The sequence below is a fragment of the Gossypium arboreum genome, chromosome 1, assembly GCF_025698485.1.
Source record: "Gossypium arboreum isolate Shixiya-1 chromosome 1, ASM2569848v2, whole genome shotgun sequence".
NCBI classification, from domain to species: domain Eukaryota; kingdom Viridiplantae; phylum Streptophyta; class Magnoliopsida; order Malvales; family Malvaceae; genus Gossypium; species Gossypium arboreum.
In genome coordinates this window covers 85618059-85639447 of record NC_069070.1, presented here as the reverse complement: position 1 = coordinate 85639447, position 21389 = coordinate 85618059, and positions in this window count along the sequence as shown.

Genomic DNA, 21389 nt, shown 5'->3' with positions numbered 1-21389 from the left:
ATTCACTATTTAACACCATTCCTACAAATTTTGGTGATTTTCCACATCCACGTCACTGCAGCTGGCAGCATCTGTTTTTAAGGTAGGCTTTACCTAATTTGTAGTCTCCATGGGCCAACTATAGTCTTGCCATACATGGGTCCACATATGATCATATTTAGCCATTCCAATGGCTGATCATGTGACCAACACTCCCATTCCAATCCATAATCACATCATGAAACCATATATAATTACAAACCACAAATGGTCTAATTCCATACTCCACTATTACGAACCATTTTCGCATGGCCGTACACATATACATCACAAGTACTTAAAACAACCGAGGGTAGTTCTATACATGCCATATCCAAAACTCAACTAAAGGAGTACCAAAAGGGCTTTGATAGTGTGGTTGACTTCAACTTCTATGATCCCGAATCCGATCGCTAACGAGCAAAATCTATAAACAGAGAAACAAAGAAACGGAGTAAGCAATTTATGCTTAGTAAGTTTGAGCCATAATATACACACAACCAAAGCATAGCATTCAAGTAGCTAAACAATAATTCATATGCACAATTTCTCAAGACATGCTTACTTCACAATCCCAACTCTTATATTCATACACAAATAACGGCCTAGTTAATGCCGATAGCTCATTTATCATTAGAGCGAATATTCATACGCACTTACTCATAGTGTGCAAAGCACACAAAACATACCTTGTTGTTGGGAATTTCACAAGTGCATTAACTGAAAATTTTCCAGCAGCTTATAAATTTCAAATCACATACCTTCGGAGTTTATCCGGATATAGCTACTCGTTCAAAACACCTTGGGACATAGCCCGGTTATGGTAACCCGCACAAATGCCTTGGGACTTAACCCGGATATCACAACTCGCACAATTGCCTTGGGCTTAGCGGGATATCATAGTCGACAATTGCCTTGGGCTTAGCCCGGATATCACAATTATCACAATTGCCTTGGGCTTAGCCCGGATATCACTCGAACATTCATGCACATCTTTGTTTCATTTTCACAACAAAACTTTTATGCACAATTCACTTAACAAAATATCATTTCGGCTCAATGGCCATATACAAGGGCGAATTTCGATTGCTTATTACTTCATTCAATCGAATCAAAATCTAAGTTTCGATACTCGAAAACTTACCTCGGATGTTGTCGAAGCGATTCGATGGCTATTCGACTACTTTTTCCTTCCCTTTATCGGATTTGGTCCCCCTTTGCTCTTGAGCTTAATTTAACAAATAATTTGATTCAATCATTTGAGTATCGAAAAGAAGAACTCAAGGCACTTAGCCCACATATATTCACTAGACATTAAAGTCACATAAGTACGAATTCATGAATCGACTTAACACACAAAGCCTTCAACATGCTTACTCATGGCCGAACAACACAACCTCTTAGGCACTCATTCATGGCCGATTATGCATGTTGATGTTGAGGCCAATTACATGTTTAACACCACACATGAATGGCACACATTTTACTAGCTAATGCTTTACATATTGTAGCTCAATACTTATATTATAGCATCAAGCACTCATATGGCCCATTATACTTAGTCATACTTGCACCAAATCAACAATAAATTCCAAGATTTTCACATCATATGTGTACTAGGCCGAATGTACTTGCAATTTCACAACCATTCTTCAACATTTTCTTCTTTAAGCAAACATATTTATCACTTACTTCATAACCAAAACATCATGTGCAAACATATACACATATAGGTGCATGGCGAATCTCAAGGTGTTCATAACCATCTAAAACACAAATTTTTACCATTCAAGTAACAAGCATAAATCATGCTCATGAATGCACCATGGTCGAATACATCACAACCATACCCTTTCAACTTCGGTCATGGTTAAACAAAGATTTCAATGCCCTACTCAAGAATACTAAAAGAAATTTCAAGAGTAGTCAATCCATCATTACATGCATCATCAACAAGCTTCACATTTAGCATGCAATGGCTTTAACACAATATCAACCTTGGCCAAATACCATTTTCATGGCATAACAAGGATTTGAACCATGGCTAACATGCACATCAAGTTAGCAACCAAAACAAGCATGAACTTCATGACACAACCTCAAACATACCTTAATCTTGATACAAGTATAGCCAAATCTCCTTCTTGTTCTCTTCCAAACCAAGCATGAAGCAAAACTCCTATCTCCTCCCTTAGTATTTTCGGCCAAAAAGGAAAGAACAAGGATGAACAATTTTTTTCTTGTTCTTCTTTCACTTGCACGGCAATGGGGGGGGGGGGAAATGCCACACTCACACACATTTTTTTATTTCTCATCCAACATCATTAATTTTTTTATCATTTAATACATCATGCATTAAGAAAACATGTTTCAACATGTTTTCTTTGCCCATAAACCATGTCATGGCCGGCCACTATGCCATCTTTGGGGAATTTGACATGCAAATCCCTTAATTTTGCATGCATTTTCAACTAGTCATCACACATTTCCCCATCATACTTTCAAATTTTACTACTAGGTCCTTTCTAGTGAAATTCACATTTATAACTCTAAATCGAAACATCAAAAATGTCACACATGAATTAACACATATTATAGGCATCAAAATAAATTATAAATTATTTTTATGCCTCGGTTTTGTGGTCCCGAAACCACACCCCGACTAGGGTCAATTTTGGGCTGTCACACGTGCAACGACAGCCTTTGGCTTGCATTAGAGTGTTCCCCTTTTAACATTTCACAATACACCCACTTTGAAGTGTCTATTATTCATAACTATATATACATTTGAGTAGCTGTAAAAGGCAGATTCATTCAAGATTCAAGGAATGCTACTAGTTATCCATTACTAATACAACCTAAATAATTCATCAAAAAATTGAAGATACAATATTCAGTCAAATTTATCCAACTCATTCATTGACTGCTCACATGATTTAAGATTTAAGCATCAAATGTAACAAAAAAATTTAAACACATTTGCATTAACCACGAATAAACCTTGCATGTTTCAAAAAAAATTGAAATGTGGGTGTATTCCCAAAACCCATATGCATTCCCCCAAACTTAAAGTTTGTATTGTCCCCAATACACTAAAATTAAAATGCAATGACAATAAAAATGTAACGATAATGTGCACTAATAAAATGAAAATTATAGCTACATACAATACATGAATGCTACAACTAAAAATTAAAATAAACTAACTCAGTATTCATCGGCCATCAATGTGGTTGCATGATGTTTCTTCTTCCTCCTCTTTTTCTCCTTCTTCTTTAGCTTTTTATCTTTAGAGTACTTTCTCTTCTTTTTTTTAGGCTTCGTATGATCCTCGGATTGCTCCTCAGTTTCTGGCATAGCCTCAGCATTATCGGCTGCTTCTTGTGTAGGAAGGGTCACCTTAAGTAGTTTAGTATATACTACTATCGTCAATGAGTTGTGGTGCTCCTCACTGGTTACCTCTATAGCTTCTGCTGGTCTAGCTCTATCTCGCTCCAGATTATTAGTAGTTGCACCCACAAACTCGGATGCATTGACAATGTCTTCAACAGATTCTTTCTTAGTAGCTTCTGTCTTAGTATTTTCTTCCTTGGCCTTCTTGTTCACAACTTCAACACAGACGTCCTCCTCTTCCACCGTAACTTCCTCCTCAACAGCAGGTGCTTCTTGACCAGTAATGAAGTCACCTTCGACCAAGTTATCAATCCATCGCATGCACTCCTCAACATTCATTGAGCCTTCTTCTTTTTTAACATCAGAGGTGTGCACAATAAAAGGGGATGCCACTGATCTATCTTGGTCCCCTAGGTCATCTTCCTTAGAAGAGGGTTCATACTCTTGGATAATCGGTGGGAACACTTGAAATTTTAGGAGTGGGGTCAGGCATAACTGACATAATGTGGCTACAATAGAGTTGTTATAGGCCTTGGTATAAGCGTAGAAAAAATTTTGTGATTTATCCATATCCTCTATTGTCGTGACAAGCTTGATCTGGTTATTGTTAATAGAATTGGCCAACTTCTCGAAATCCTTCATTTTGTGTAACAATGATATCTCTATAATCAGGTTCGTTCCCTTGGTCTCTGCCTTAGTTTTGCCTTTCTTTGTTTTGTTGGTTTCTGCCTCCTTTATTGTTGGTATATCTTTGCCACGAGTCATTCTTTTAATAGATGCTTCATTGATCAGATCCTTATTTTCTAATACTTCTTCATCATCACGGAGGGCACGATCCCTTTTTGCTAGCACAATAGCATCACCAACGATGGGAAAACCAAAATTCCATTTTGCCGTCCAGCGCAGTCAGCAATTTCCTGGTGGAGTATTGTACTGACATCAATCTTTCTGCCCTTGACAGTAGAATGTATAAGGCACATTCTATCGAGGTTGACTATGGTGTTATGAATGGGTGGCAGTAACCTGCAGCTGACAAAATGAAACCAGATTTTGCTTTGTAATGTTAGGAAGCAGTGGTGCATCGTATAATTCTTTTGATGTGAACCCATCCACAATGTTCTTTCGACACATAAATCCCACACCAACAAGTCCCTTTTGTCATCTGTCGTATCTTCAATAAACTTGGAGTGTTCGTCGATATCCACCTTAGTGTTGTACAACTCATTAATTTTTGTAGCATTCCATGGGATTAAACATTCTCGAACAAAGATAAACTCTAACTCATGGTCATAAAGGTTAGTGTAAAACTCATGTACTAATGAAAGAGAATAGCTTCTAGGATGCGTGCAGAAAGTTTCCCACTTCAACTTAGAGATGGTTTTGGAAACTTATTTACCGAAGTCTTGCTGTTGCAAAAGAAGAATGCCCTGTTCTAGGAGGAAGTTTCACTTTAAGATGTTGTTTTGAAATCGGTCATTGGCCACTTTCGTTGAAAAGATCACCGGTTCATTTTTCTCTGTTGGCATGGAGATTTTGACTCCAAACTGCAGTTGCAGAGGATGAGTGTTCAATAGGCTTGGTGGCTTTCTTGACCAATCCTCTCGTTCTTGCCATATTTTGTTTGTTTTGTGGAGTGAAGATGATTTGAAAGTGTAAAGGTACAAACTTGGGGAAGAAAAAGTGAATAAAAATGGTTGCTTAGGTATTTCACAGTCAGCACAGTGAATAGGGGTTTATAGTGAGTAAAAGAAGATGGAAAGACATGATTTTCTGAAGGGAAATAAAGCTGGTGGGAATAATTACGTCCAATGAGGATTGCACCCGCTCAGACAGATCAGACGGCTAGGTGACTTTTGATTAAACGATGGGATCTTAAATTTCTGATCTATCCTTATTCTTGCTAAGTCAGAAGTGATAGTATAATAGTACGAACTGCATTGACAATAAAGCCTAAGTGCGTTGACAATGGTACCTAATTATTCTAAAAAAGTAAAAAAAAATAATATAACAATCTTGAACAGAAGCAAAAATAAAATAAAATTATGTAGTAATAAATTGCAGAGAAAAAAATTAAAATTGTTCGACCAATTTAATGGTAGGCCTTCTTTTGATCAATATTCCTAAGATAATGTTTCAATCATTGACCATTCACTTTGAATTGGTGTCCATCATGTAAATCTCTGATTATGACTGCACCATGAGGAGATACTTCGATAACTTCGAAAGGTCCATACCAACGTGAGCGCAATTTACCCGGGTGCAGTTTTAGTTTATAATTGAATAATAAAACTTGCTGACCCGCTATAAATTATCGTTGAAAAATAATTCTATCATGCCATCGTTTCATCTTTTCCTTGTAAATTGTAGTGTTTTCATAGGCATTTCACCTATTCTTCTCCAAATAAGTGATATCTAAAAGCCTTTTCTTTCTAGCAGCTTCATAGTCCATGTTCACTTACTTAATTTCCCATATTGCTTTGTGTTCCATTTCAACTGGCAAGTGACATGTTTTCCTAAAAACCAATTGATATGGCGACATCCCTAATGGTGTTTTGTATGCTATTCGCAATGCCCATAAAGCGTCTTCCAGTCTAGAAGACCAATCTTTCCTCAAAGGGTTCACAACCTTCACAAGTATGGTTTTAATTTGTCTATTTGACACTTCGGCTTATGCATTAGTTTGCGAATGATAAGTAGTGGCCATCTATGATTAACTTTATATCTCTTCAGCACGGTTGCCACTTGGTTGCAATGAAAGTCTGTACCCTGATCACTAATCAATGCCTATGGTGTGCGAATGCGGGTGAGTATATACTTGTGAAAAAAATTAAGCATTGTCTTTGCATCATCCTTTGGGACTGCAACAGCTTCAACTCACTTCGAGACATAGTCAACAGCTACTAATATATAAAGATTTCCAAATGAAATTGGAAAAGGTCCCATAAAATCCATACCCTAAACATCAAACAATTCAACCTCCATAATTGGCCGCTGTAACATTTCATTGCGTCGGGATATAGAACCAGTGTGCTGACATCTATCGCATTGATTCACAAAATTGTGGGCGTCTTTGATTAATGAAAACCAGTAGAATCCCGATTGGAGAACTTTAGTAGCAGTACGCATGTCACCGAAATGACCGCCATAAGGAGCATCATGACAATGCTTCAGAATTGAAAGCATATCCTTTTCTGAAACACAACGTTGAATAATGTTGTCATTGCATACCTTGAATAAATATGGTTCGTTCCAATGATACTTCACTACTTTATGAAGAAATCTTTCTTTTTATGGCCTATGACATCCAATGGGAGTTTTCCACACACTAGATAATTAAACAAATCCGCATACCAAGGGGTTGCAGCTACAACAAATAACTTCTCATCTGCGAATGTATCAACAATTTGAAGGATGCTTCCATCTTCGCTGCCAATTTCCAATCGAGACAAATGGTTTGTAACTTGATTTTTTGAACCTTTGCAGTCTTTTATCTAGATGTCGAATTCTTACAGCAGTAAGATCCAGTGTATCAATCTAGGTTTTGCATCATTCTTCACAAAAAGATATCTCAACGCTGAGTGATCGATAAATACAATAATCTTTGCATCGACAATATAAGAACGAATCTTGTCAAAAGCAAAGGCTACAGCTAACAATTCTTTCTCTGTAGTGGTATAATTGATTTGAGCCTCTGTAAGAGTTTTGCTAGCATAATAGATGGCGTGAAATATTTTTCCCTTGCGTTGTCCTAGAACAACACCCATAGCAAAGTCACTTACATCGCACATAACTTCAAAAAGGTTGAGACCAATCTAGTGCAACAACAATGGGTGCATTTACTAGCTACTTCTTTAATTGAATGAATGTATCCAAACATGTATCGTCAAAGAAGAATTTTCAATTCTGTTCTAGCAATAAGCATAAGGACCTTGCAATTTTTGAGAAATCTCTAATAAATCTTCTGTAAAAGGCCACATGCCCAAGAAAACTGAGGATACCTTTCACATTTATCGGTGGAGGTAATTTCTCAATGATTTCCACTTTAGCTTTGTCTACTTCAATGCCTTGATGAGAGATACGATGGCCTAACACAATGCCTTCAGTTGCTATGAAATGACATTTTGCCCAATTTAAAACAAGATGTGTGTCTTCACATCGTTGCAATACTTTATCCAAATTGTTAGCAAAATGATCAAAATCATTCCTATAGACTGAGAAATCATCCATAAAAACCTCTAAAGAATCTTCAATCATATCTAAGAATATTGCCATCATGCACCTTTGAAATGTGGCTGGTGCGTTGTAAAGACCAAAAGGCATACGGTGAAAAGCAAAAGTACCAAAGAGACAGGTCAAAGTTGTTTTCTCTTGATCTTCCGGTGCAATCGCAAATTGATTGTATCCAAAATAGCTGTCTAAGAAATAGTAATAGGCTTTTCTAGCAAGCCTATCCAACATTTGGTCAATAAAAGGAAGTGGGAAGTGGTCCTTCCTTGTGGCAGCATTAAGTTTAAGATAATCCATACAGACTCGCCATCCCGTAGGAATGCGTGTAGAAATTAATTCATCTTTGTCATTGCTAACCACAGTGATGCCACTCTTTTTAGGAACGCATTGCACTGGACTTACCCAATTGCTATCAGAAATAGGATAAATAATTCCAGCATCAAGCCACTTTATAATTTCTTTCTTACCAACTTCCTTCATTTTCTCGTTTAATATTCTTTGTTGCTTAATCAATTGCTTGCCTTCATCTTTCAACTTGATCTTGTACATGTAAAAAGATGGCCTAATACCTCAGATATCGACAATACTCCAAGCAATAGCTCATTTATGTTGCTTAAGAATATCGACCAATTTCTCTTCTTGAGTGACATCTAGTGTTGCGGAGACTAACTGGGAGAGTATTGTTATCATTAAGAAAGACGTATTTAAGATGAGTAGGTAATGGTTTCAATTCTAGAGTAGGAGCTTCATCAATAGATGAATTAAAAATTGGAGCTGTTTTGTTAGCTAAATCTAAGGATTAAATCTGCCATCCATGCCTGAGTATAATATGATTAGCGTCAACCCTATTGTCACAATTATCTAAGAATTCATCATCAAATGTCACGGAAAACTCCTCAGAAAGTATTGTGCTTTGGTCGTTGAATTCTTCTACATTTAAATCATCGAGCACATCGACAATATGGCATTATTTTTTGTCATTGCATTGAATAGATTTGAAAATACTGAAGGTAAAGTGCTCATCGTTAAGTCGCATGGTCAGTTCACCTTTGTAAACATCAATAAGAGTTCGTCCTGTGGCTAAAAATGGTCATCCTAAGATTATAGGAACCTTCTTGTCTGCCTCGTAGTCATGTATAATAAAATCAATTGGAAAAATGAATTTATCCACATGAACTAAGACATCTTTAATTTTCCCTTTACATTGAGCCAATGATCGATCAACTAGTTGCAATGTCACAGCAGTAAGTTTCATGTGACCAATTCCCAACTTTTTGAAAGTAGATAGTGGTGTTAAGTTGATGCTAGCTCCCAAGTGGCATAAGGCCTTTGCCCAAATAATGGTTGCCAATGGAACATGGGATAGTAAAGCTCCCAAGATCTTTCATTTTGAGGGGCAACTTATTTGTCAAAACAACACTACAACCCTTTGTGAGTGCAATAGTTTCTATATCACTGAGCTTCTTTTTCTTGGACAAGAGCTCCTTCATAAATTTCACATTATTTGGAATTTGCACAAGAGCATCGACTAAAGGAATGTTAACCTGAAGTTGCTTCAGTGTGTTCAGGAACTATTGGTATTACTTGCCATGCTCATTCTCCCTGAATCTTTGTGGAAAAGGTAATGGTAGAGATACATCTGATTGTGCCGACACCCTTGTTTGCATCAACAGTTTTGAGGGTCGGATATGAGGCATATGAGTGACAGTGTGTGGAACTTCTTTGTCTGGTACATCAACAGGCTCTTCAGATTCAACTTCTTACCAGGGATCACTTTACTAGTATCTTGAGGTGCTACAACACAGTCTGTAGTCAGCTCACCAGTTTGTTTACCACTCCTAAGAGTGATAGCCTTACAGTGTTCTTTGCCTCTCGAACTGGGATTTTCCATGTCACTAGGTAGTGTGACCGGTGGTTGAGTTTTCAGATTTGAAGCAAGTTGTCCTAATTGTGCTTCCAACGCCTGAATAGAAGATGAGTTCCCTTGCACAATAGCTTCTGTGTGAGTCATATGCTATCACATTAAAGCTTTAAGAGCTGCTAACAGGTCAGAATGAGAAACATGTATGTACTGTTGTCATCAATGTTCTTGACCATGCTGATTCGACATTGAAAAGGGTTGTGGCGACGTCTGATTCTGGTTTATATTCATTTGGCCTGGTTGTGGATGCATCAGAGGGTGATGATTGTAGTTCTGTTGTTATTGATTGTAATTCCCTTGCCTTGGATTATAACTACCCTGAGTAGATATATTCCCATATCGAAAGGGTGCAGTATTTTTCCAGCATTCTAAATTCCCCAATGTTGATTGCGTGTAGAATTAGTATAAGAGGTGCCATAAGAATTGTTACGGATGTTACTGACATAAAAGGCATTTTCTGCATATTGTGGACAATCTTCATAGTTGTGGTTGTCACTGCAAATCTCACAACAAAAGGTCAGAATATCAACTTGTTGAGCGACTTGTATAGGTGTAACGTCACTAGTCCCTTGCATATTTTTTTATCATATTTGCAAGAGAAGAAACTTGAGCATTAAGTGCAGATATTGAGTCTAATTCAATAACTCTCAGAGTAGCTTTTGCTTGTGCAGCTCTAGGGATAGGATATTGATAATCATTCTGAGCAATTCTCTCAAGAATTCTAATAACATCATCAAAAGTACAATCCAGCAAAGGACCATTGGCTGATGCGTAGACAAGATTTCTTGTGTGTGAATTCAGCATATTATAGAAAATCTCAATTTGTGTTTCCTGTTGAGTGTCATGCACGGGACAACGTCGAAGGAAAGATTTATAACATTCCCATGTGGTGTGAAGATTTTCATCATCCAGCTGATGATAAGCTGTAATATCATTTTGGAGATAAGCATTCATTGTCGGTGGGTTAAATCGAAAAACAAACTGTGTTGCTAGTGCATTCCAAGAAGTAATTGATCTAACAGGCAACCCAAGGAACCAAGTACGAGCTCTTCCTTCTAAGGAATAAGGAAATAATTGCATCTTCAAAGCGTCATTAGGAGCGCCTTGTTGACTAAAGGAAGCACAAATCAATAAAAATGATTTTAGATGTTCTCATGCATCTTTATGTGGTAGTCCAACGTATTGCCCATTAGAATTCAACATTTGGAACATTACTGGCTTGAGTTCAAAATTCCCAGCTTTGATTGCTGGCCTAACAACTCCTGGTTGTAAGTCATCCAAGACAGGTACTACGAAATCTCGTATAGGCCTGTTTTGTATTTGAGCATCTTGCTGGAACGATAGGTCATTAGCATTTTGGTTCTGTATCGGGGGTATGACTGCATTATTTCTTGGCAAAGCCATATTCCATTGTTCTCAACATCTTCTCTGAACGGTTCTTTCAATTTCTAGATCAAAATCGATAATAAAATCCAAATTGCTTCAGGTCATACAACACTAAAAATAAAACGTGAAAATAAAGGCAAAAAGAAAACAAGTTAGTAACAACTAAATATTATGAAATAAAAATAAACAAAAATAAACATCAAACAAACGCCATCCCCGGCAACGATACCAAAACTTGGTTGGCTGTTTAACGTCACAGCAATAATGTGCAACCGAACACTATCGATGCAAATATAGTAGGCAAATATGAGTCTGTCGGATATCGATCCCACGAGGATGGTTGTCTTTTGTTTATTAATGTTAGTGTAATAAATAGATAAAATGAGATAAACTGTGAGAATAGTCGTCGAAGTAATAACTTGAAAATAATAAGATAAAATATAATAGTGAGAAACTGGGATCCCCAATGTGAATATTCAACAGAATACTAAGTGCTCACAAGGTAAAAAGGATAGGTGATTGTCGATGCATTAAACTACAATGAATATCTTACCAAGCTTAAATTCTATATTTAATCTAAGACTTAAACATGCACATTAACTACACCTTCCGATGCTAGCAATGGAACACTATTAAGAACAAGTAGATTAAATTCCTCTAATCCTCAAACAACTTTCGTTGTCATGCTTGTTAGCTTGAACTGTTGCTGCGCTTTCCAGTGTTAGTGACTGCAATAACATTTCCATGCTAAAAACATTCAAACTCAAAGATTAAACAGTAGAAGCAAGGTTGAATTAAATAACATTTAACCCAAAAATCATATGTACTTTCATACAAACATGAAATAGAAAGTAATCACCATTGTCTAGAAAAGAAATATAAAAGAAACAAGTGGAGAGCACTATTCCTAGAAAATCTCGATTTGATCTCTCAACTCCCTCTTGTATCACACTCAAGGCTCCTCATTAAGAGCTAACCTGCATCCCATTCACGTCGATTCACCCATAGAAGATTTAAGCCACCATAGCTAAAATGCTTCAAAAGAAAGGTTGAAGAAAATCCTCTTCTCTCCTCTCTTTTTCATGTAAATATATTGATATTTATCCAAATAGCACAGGTGTTCTTTCATCAGACTCATGCTGCCTCTATATGTACAAGTAAGTTGTATCAGACCGAAAAGCTGTCAAGTGCGGCAATAATTCTGGGCGCAATCTGAAAACACTCATGCAGCGACATCAATACCAAAATATGAAAAAATTAAGGATAAATAGGCTGAGATCCACTAAGTTATAAAATGCAATTTACTGAACTGAAAATGCTAAAATATGTGCTAAAGATAACTTAATGGGTTCAAATTAACCAATAAGTAGGGAGAAAATATATGTTCTTTCTAATAATATTATAAAGATAAACAAAAAGAAAAAGCAATGAGAAGAGGAAAGATACAGTAATACTTTGAAAAAAGAAAAAGAAAAAGAAAAAGAAGGAAAAAATATTAGAAAAAGAAAAATGTAAGAGGGAAAAGATTTTTGGGGAAAATATTTAATTAACAAAAAATAAACTAATTTACAAAGCAACACAAAAAAATATTTCCCCATCGCTTATGCAAAGACTCGAACACAAGACCAAAGGTATACAAAAGCTTAACTATTGGAACAATAGGCTCATTCTTGACACAAGTTAACACAGAATCAAACTTAAGTTGGAAATTCAAGGATAAAGGTTTAACAAAACAAATAGCAATTTTTTCCAGAAATGAGATTTGAACCCCAACTTCAGCCACACAATAATAGGCACTAAACCACTGAGCAATACTTAAATTTTAACCGAATTTAACAAACCAAGAGTTCAAATTTTGGGGCGTTACAACTCTCTCCCCTTAAAAGAAATTTTGACCTCGAAATTTATAAGATTCAAATAGATAAGGGTATTGCTGTTGAATTAAATCTTCAGGTTTTGTCACGTGTGAATATGATGTGCAAATTGTGAAAGTGTACACATTGAATCAAGTAATAAAGTGATGAATGAGTATCGTTCCCACAAGGATTGGATGAGTGCTCTTAGTCTAAGTTATCACAATTGAACATAAAAGATAAATGTACCGAATGATGTTTAATGAAATTAAAATGGGATTAACACATTAGAAGTGAGAGTAATGAAGAATACTAGTAGAGTTTACCATTGAAACAAATCAAACAAGAATACTAAAGACTTTGGTAATGTGGAATATTGGTCGTGAAAGCTGGGATTACTAAGGGATTTGTTTTAACCCATGAATATTGCCGTGGAAAAACTATGGTGAACTTACTATCTGATTAGGTACTAATGTGGTTTACCTTTATCAAAAGCAAAACCTAGGGTTACTCACCCCTAAGGCACTATACGTCTATAGGCTTGGGATTAGCAACTACTACTAAAGCTCAACCCTCTAAATCATATAAGGTAAGGCTCTATGTCTAGATTTTACACAAGTATTTCACTCAACACTCACTTATATTACCCAACTTCGGTCCAGGTAACCACATCCTGTCGGTGTCAAATTACCTTAAGACTTATTGAGCATTCATCAACACTCTATTAAGTATTTAAACAAAAGCAACCATTGGGTAAAGTAGTAACATGAACCATATTAATTCATAAATATTAATGGAAGTTAAAACATCATCCAAAGCAAACCCTAGCCGTATTAAGTTAGCCCATGGTTGGGCTACACAAATTCAAGTTGTTTTCGTATCATCAATATCCTGAAATATTATTTTAGAACAGAAGAATGGGAAAAAATACAAAGAAAGAAATCTGGGTTTCAAAACTCAAATCCCCCAACTCGGCGTCTTATTGCTCCTTTTCACCAAAGTTCACAGTCAACTCAACTTACCCTTTTTGCCACAATGAGACATCTGTCCAAGCTCAGAAAAATGGTTGTCTTCCTCCCCTATTTTCTTTTCCCTTTTTATTACCTTTTATACTTGGGTTGTCCTCTAAGGTAAAAGCCGCCAGCCAATGATTACTTTTTTCCTAATTTTAAGGTAAATATTCTCCATTACACGTGCCTGTGGGGGGACCAAATCCTGAGTGCTCTCATTGCTGGCTAGGTGTTTTTCATTTTCTTCACCAGTATTGTCATGACAACCTCTCATAATACCTCGGCAAATATCCATCCTATGCTATCCTTGTGACAGTCCTAAGTAGACCCTAGTCGAAAAGTGGTTTCGGGACCACGAAATCGAGTTTTATAAATAATTGAAAGTTATATTCTATGTTCATGATGTGAGTAAATACATGTGTAAAAATTTCAAGCATTAATTTTGCCATTTGTATGTGAAATTTTGAAACGGGACTTATGTGAAACATTGGTAAAATAGGTTAGGTAAATATATAAAGTGATCTAATAGAGCATGTATTCAAAAATGTGGGCTTGCATGTCAAATTACCCACTTTTGAGATGGTGGCCAGTCATGATATGGTGTTATATATATAATATATATTGTGATTTAAGATATTATATTACAAATGAATTAATAAAAGAAAAAAAAGAGATATTAGATAATAGTTAGTGGGAGGAGAAACCAAAGTTGGTTCATCCTTGTCCTCCATTGCCGTAGCCTAAAGGGAGGGAGAAGAAAGTTTGGTTGCTTTAATTTTGGCTTAGAAGATGGCTAGAATGAGGTATGTATTGAATGATTCTTGAAAATCTATGCATGTTTGAGATGATTAGTTCAAACTCTACTTATCACATGGATTAAACTTAGAATTTTGAGGTTTGAGATTCGGTCAATAAGCTTGAAACTCATAGTAGTTTGTTTTGGTAAGCTTGGTATACGGATGATAGATGTGTTTTGGTTTTGGTTTGATAATGATGTTAATGATGGTGATTTTCGGTCATGTATTAACTTAAATTGTAAGTATGATTTATGGTATAATTTGTGTGATGGAATGGTCTTGAGATTTGGCTTGATTAAATGGGTAAAATGCTAAGTGTATTAAAGATGATGTAATGGTTATTTTTGGTTTATGTAAAGTAAATATAGATGATGGTTATAAGTTGTTTTATGATTTGATAATGGTGATTAAATCTTGTAGTTAAGTGTTTATATATATATATTAATAATGAATTTAGTTGTACTTGCTATGTGAGAAATATGCAATGCTATAGGTATTTGATTATTAGATATGGTTATTCTAAGTTGATTTGTAATGGTATGATTGCATTGATGAATTGGTTTGGAAATGGTGGATAATATGTACATGAATATTAGGATAGGGCTTTAAGTTCATATTGATAAGTATGCAATATAGGTATTTGGTATGTATATATATTGTTGATGTCGTATGCATTGGTCATTTTTTTTTATGTTTTGTAATCGTAAAAATAAATTTGTATCACTTTGTGTTATTTATATAAGTGGCTGTATGTTCGGCCATGGTAATTGGCTATCTAGGTTCCATTTACAATGGCAAGTAATGTGAATTCTTGTTTGTGCATGTGAATTAGGTATTAGAGAAATAAACATAAAAGTTAGTCATGGTATATTTCATAAACACATTATGCACTAAAGTTATACGATTATTGTGACAGCCCTAAAGTGACCCTAGTCGGAAAGCGGTTTCGGGACCGCTAAACCGAGTCACCAAATTATTTGAATATGATATTTATTGTCTAAAATATGTGATTATGAATGTGTGAAAGTTTTAAGCTTCGATTTAGTAAATTGTATGTGAATTTAGTCAATAGGACTTATGTGTGACACTTTTGAAATGTGATAGGTTAATCTATAAGGATCTATTAGTGCATGTAATCAAAGGGGTGGACTTGCATGTCAATTTTCCCCATTTAATTACTAGTGGCCGGCCATGACAAAGGGTGATGGGCAAAACATGTCATAAAACATGTTGTGTAAATGGTTTATGTTAGAAATGATAAAATAATAATGGGAAGGTAATGATGACAAAAAAATGTGTGTGGTTGCCCCCTCCATTGCCGTGAATGGAAGAAAGAAAACAAAAGAAAAGAAAAAAATGTTCATCTTCTTCTCCTACCTCTCTCAAGTCGAAATTAACCAAGAAATGGAAGAAAGCACACCTAAGGCATTCGACCATCTTGTGTGGGGGAATTAAGGTATGATATCATGTGATTCTTTTGGAATTTTGTGAAGTTGAGTTTGTTTTGGTGCTCATAACATGACCCATGTGTTAATTTTTGAGTTTGTGTTGCAAGAAACATTTGGTTATGTCCTTATATGTCAAATTGATGATAAATTTTGATATTTGGTGAATGAATATGGGTTTCGGTCATGGTAGATAACAAAGAATGTGGTTGTTGTTCTTGTTAATTTGGATGAATTTTTGGTGGATAGGTGCTTGAATCAAACAAATGATCATGTGTGTACACTAGGTGCTAGTTGAGAAGAATCGGTCACTATATTGGAGGCCATTGCGAATATGAGTTTAGTTATTGAGAGGGATGAATGTGTTTTGAGTTGATGGAATAAAATAATGCTTAAAGATGTGTCACAACAAATTATATGTTAAGCTAAGGTTGTTAAATTATCAATCTTTCTTCCTAGCCGAATATGTGTTTATAAAGTTGAGTTGTTAAATAGATTTTGAAGTTAGCCCATGCATTTATTTTTGAATTTAAGAAGAATGATACATTCGACTATGCTTTGATGTGCTTGGATTGTTGTTCATTGAGTAAATGATTGAGGAATGGTTAGAAGAATTTGAATGCTAAACTAGTTGATTTGTTTGATGATATATATATATATATATATTCGGCAATGGGATAAAATGTGTATTAAGGTAAGTTTCATGGTGATTATGCTTGTGATGTTGGGTTAATATTCGGCATTGAGTAATGTGGGGTAAGGTGATTAATCGGCTATGAAATTAGCTAAATTGAATAGGTATGTTTAATGATATGCTTAGTATAATGTATGATCTTATAACTCGGTTTGGTATTGAGATAAATGTTAGATGTATGATTGGATTTTGGTATGTGTTGAATTGGTCAATCAAAGATTAAATGATATGTGATTGTTAAGTGAATAATATTAGTTAAGTACTTAAGCAAATCTATTGTTTTACTTAAGCTTAAGAGCAAAGAGGATCAAAGTCGGATAGGGGAAAAGAGAAAGTAAACGAATAGCCGTGGACATCTAATCGTCGACCACTTCCGAGGTAAGTTTTAAGCGATTAAACGTTGAGTAAATTCAATCATAATAGGACATAATGAGTTGATTTAATAAGATATGATGTGGCCATGATATGTCTTAAACTCAAATGGTAAGTTCATAAGTGTTTGGACTTGGAAATTTAAGAGCAAATTGTAATAATTTGCTTGGACAGCAGCAGTAATGTGATTTTAGAAAATCACTATAAATTGTTGGTGTGGAATTATAGGCTGAGTAAAATAAGTAATCAAAGCTTAGTTGGTCTAGTTTCTTATAAAAGAGACCGTGGAAGCAAAGAAATTTCCTATAAAGAGATATTTAAAGTTGTGTGGGACAGTGTCAGAATGACTCTGAAATCCCCTGTTCTGTTTTTGGAAAATCATTATAATTTGTACAAAAATGGTTATAAGATAAGATTTATATGCTTAGACTCCTTAATGAGTCTAGTTTCAAATGAAATCAAATATAACACATTATGAATTCTGTACAATGAAAAATTTGATTCGTAGTGAAGAGTGGTCAGATTAGTCAAACAGTGAAATAGGGGAAACTTTAAGAAAAATCTGGTATTGATTGGCCAAACATAAAATTCTGAAAATTTTGTGGATGGAAGATATATGAGTCTATATTCAGGGAAAATTAACGGCAATTGATTTTGAGTTTTGTAGCTCCAGTTATAAATAATTTAGTGACTATCGCTCAGGGAAACAGCTTGTGGTGAATATGTGAATTTGTTGTAAACATTGATCAAACTATTTGAGTTGCTTATAAGCTATGGCTGAAATTGATGTACAAGATAAATATATATATGTGTGATATGTATATGTGGTAAAGCCGAATGGCTAATGTGAAATATATGTGTGATATGTAGATGTGGTAAAGCCGAATGGCGAATGTGAAATATGTATGAGATATGTATATGTGGTAAAGCCGAATGGCTAATGTGAAATATATGTGTGATATGTAGATGTGGTAAAGCCGAATGGCTAATGTGAAATATATATGAGATATGTATATGTGGTAAAGCCGAATGGCTAATGTGAAATATATATGAGATATGTATATGTGGTAAAGCTGAAGATATGTATATGTGGTAAAGCCGAATGGCTAATGTGAAATATATATGAGATATGTATATGTGGTAAAGCTGAATGGCTAATGTGAAATATGTATGAGATATGTAAATGTGGTAAAGCCGAATGGCTAATGTGAAATATATGTGTGATATGTAGATGTGGTAAAGCCGAATGGCGAATGTGAAATATATATGAGATATGTATATGTGGTAAAGCCGAATGGCTAATGTGAAATATATATGAGATATGTATATGTGGTAAAGCCGAATGGCTAATGTGAAATATATGTGTGATATGTATATGTGGTAAATACGAATGGCCAATGTGAAATATATATGAGATATGTATATGTGGTAAAGCCGAATGGCTAATGTGAAATATATGTGTGATATGTATATGTGGTAAAGCCGAATGGCTAATGTGAATGTTGTAACATGTGATTAAATGTACATGAAACTTGGAAATATATTCCGGGTGAGACCCGATGACTACGTGTGGAGATTATGTCCGGGTAAGACCCGATGACTACGTGTGGAGATTATGTCCGGTAAGACTTAGTAATAAGAATTGCTTATAAATATAATCAATGTGAAAGGTTAAACAGTATGTACTCCAAGTTTATATATGATGCATACGAGAGCAATCTATGGGACTATTCCTATGATTATGTGACATCGGATTAGTGTGAGAGGTTATGTGAAATCATACGATATATCTATGTCACATGAGCTCACTTTTACGTGAGAGTTTATCCGCCTATTGTATATGATGAGATGTGCATATTCGGTAAAGGGATGGTATGCCGAAGGAAGAGTGAAATAAAATACGAACAACTATGTTATAATTTGATTGTTATCTGTTGACACTGCTTAAAACTTACTAAGCATTGTAATGCTTACTCCGTTTACTCTGTTTCCTCTGTCTTATAGGTCTCATTGCGAAGCTACAGGCTCGGGGATCGTCAGCAACTAGTCACACTATCACTATCCACCGCTTGTTCTTTGCTATGTTTAGAACTATTTTATGGCATGTATAGAATAGACTAGTGGCGGGAGAATATTTTTGGTTAATGTATATAAGCCATGCGAAAATGGCATCTTTTGAATGTTTACTTAGTGAAGTTTAAATTTTACCTTTGGCTGTGCTTAGTACTTATTTAAATGAATGATCTTTAATTCAAGAAAAAGTTCAAAATTTTACTGTTCTGACGTGAGTTACAAGTCCGGTAATGCCCCTTACCTATTCTGGCGACGGTTACGGAATAGGGGTGTTACAATTATCAACTGTGACTATTAAAGAAGTAATGTTGAATAAGTAATGAAACAAATTCATTTGTTTTAATTAAGCTCATGAGCAAAGAGGATCTAAATCAGATAAGGGGAAAGAGAAAGCTGTCGAGTAGCCTATCCGCAGTTGCTCAAATAAATAAAGTAAGTTATTAAGTAATTGAGTTTGATTCCTTTGTAAGTTTTAAGTTTTAAAACGGGATGAATATGAATTATGTATATACGTTAAGGTCAATGACTTTTCTAAATGATGGCATATATGATATTATGTTTTAAATATGTGAATGAGAACTTTACAGAGTAAATTGTATAAATCTGCTAGGGACAGCAGCAGTAGCGTGTTTTGGAAAAATTACCATAAATTGTGGGAGTTGAGTTAAAGGCTAAATAAATTATGTAATTAAAGCTTGATGCGTCTAGTTTCGTATAAAAGAAATCATGTAAGTAAAGGGGTTGCCGATAATGAGATTTTCAAAGTTGTGTGAGACAGAGTCAGAACGGCTCCGAAATCCCCTGTTCAGTATTTGGAAAATCATTATAAATCGTACAAAAATGATTATAAGATAAAATTATATGTTTAGACTCCTGAATGAGTCTAGTTTCAAACAAAATAAACGAAAACATATTTTGAATTCTGTACATTGAGAAATTAAATTCTTAGTGAAGAGTAGTCAGAGTAGTCAAGCAGTAAAATAGGGGAAACTTTAAGAAAAATCTGGTATTGATTGGCCAAACCAAAAATTCTGAAAATTTTGTGGATAGAGGATATACGAGTCTATTTTCATGGAAAATTAACGGCACATAATTTGGAATTTCGTAGCCCCAGTTACAAATAATTTAACAACTGTTGCTCAGGAAAACAGCTTGTAGAGAAATTGTGGTTATGTTGTAAACATGGATAAAACTTGTTTTAGTTGCTCATAAGCTATTGATTAAACCCATACGTGAATTCTAAATTGTGATATTATAAAATGATATATGAGTGTTAGATGGATCTTTGATATTAAAATTTGTGAAATTGTAAGTTTATAAGTATTCGAATATGAAATGATAGTATGGCTTGAAATTGAATTATTCATTGGAAAATGATAGATGTAGATTCAGCCAAGACAAAGTGTATACATGAAAGTATATGTGGTATGTGAAGTATATTTGGATAATTGTGATGTGAATACATGAAAATTTATATTTTGATTTAGGATTTTATGTGATGAATGTGAATGTGTATATATGAGATAAGGCCGAATGGCAAATGTGATGAATGTGAACATGCATATATGAGATAAGGCCGAATGGCCAATGTGATGAATGTGAACATGCATATATGTGATAAGGCCGAATGGCCAATGTGATGAATGTGCACATGCATATGTGTGATAAGGCCGAGTGGCCAATGTGATGAATGTGAACATGCATATGTGTGATAAGGCCGAATGGCCAATGTGATGAATGTGAATATGCATATATGTGATAAGGCCGAATGGCCAATGTGATGAATGTGAACATGCATATATGTGATAAGGCAGAATGGCCAATGTGATGAACGTGGAAGTGTATATAAGTGGTAAAGCCGGATGGCTAATGCGAAATGTGTATGAGATGGATATGAGGTAAAGCCGAATGGCTAATGCGAAACGTGTATGAGATGGATATGAGGTAAAGCTGAATGGCTAATGCGAAACGTGTATGAGATGGATATGTGGTAAAGCCAAATGGCTAATGTGAGATATGTATGAGATGTGTATATATATATTGCGGCCAAATGACAAACGGCGGAAGGTGTGTTTTATTAGATATTTGATGAGGTAAATGAATTACAAATATGATAGTCGATGTGATGTTGTAACATGTGAATAAATATGCATGAAACTCTATGATGTAAACCCGGGATTAAAGACCGGATGACCATATG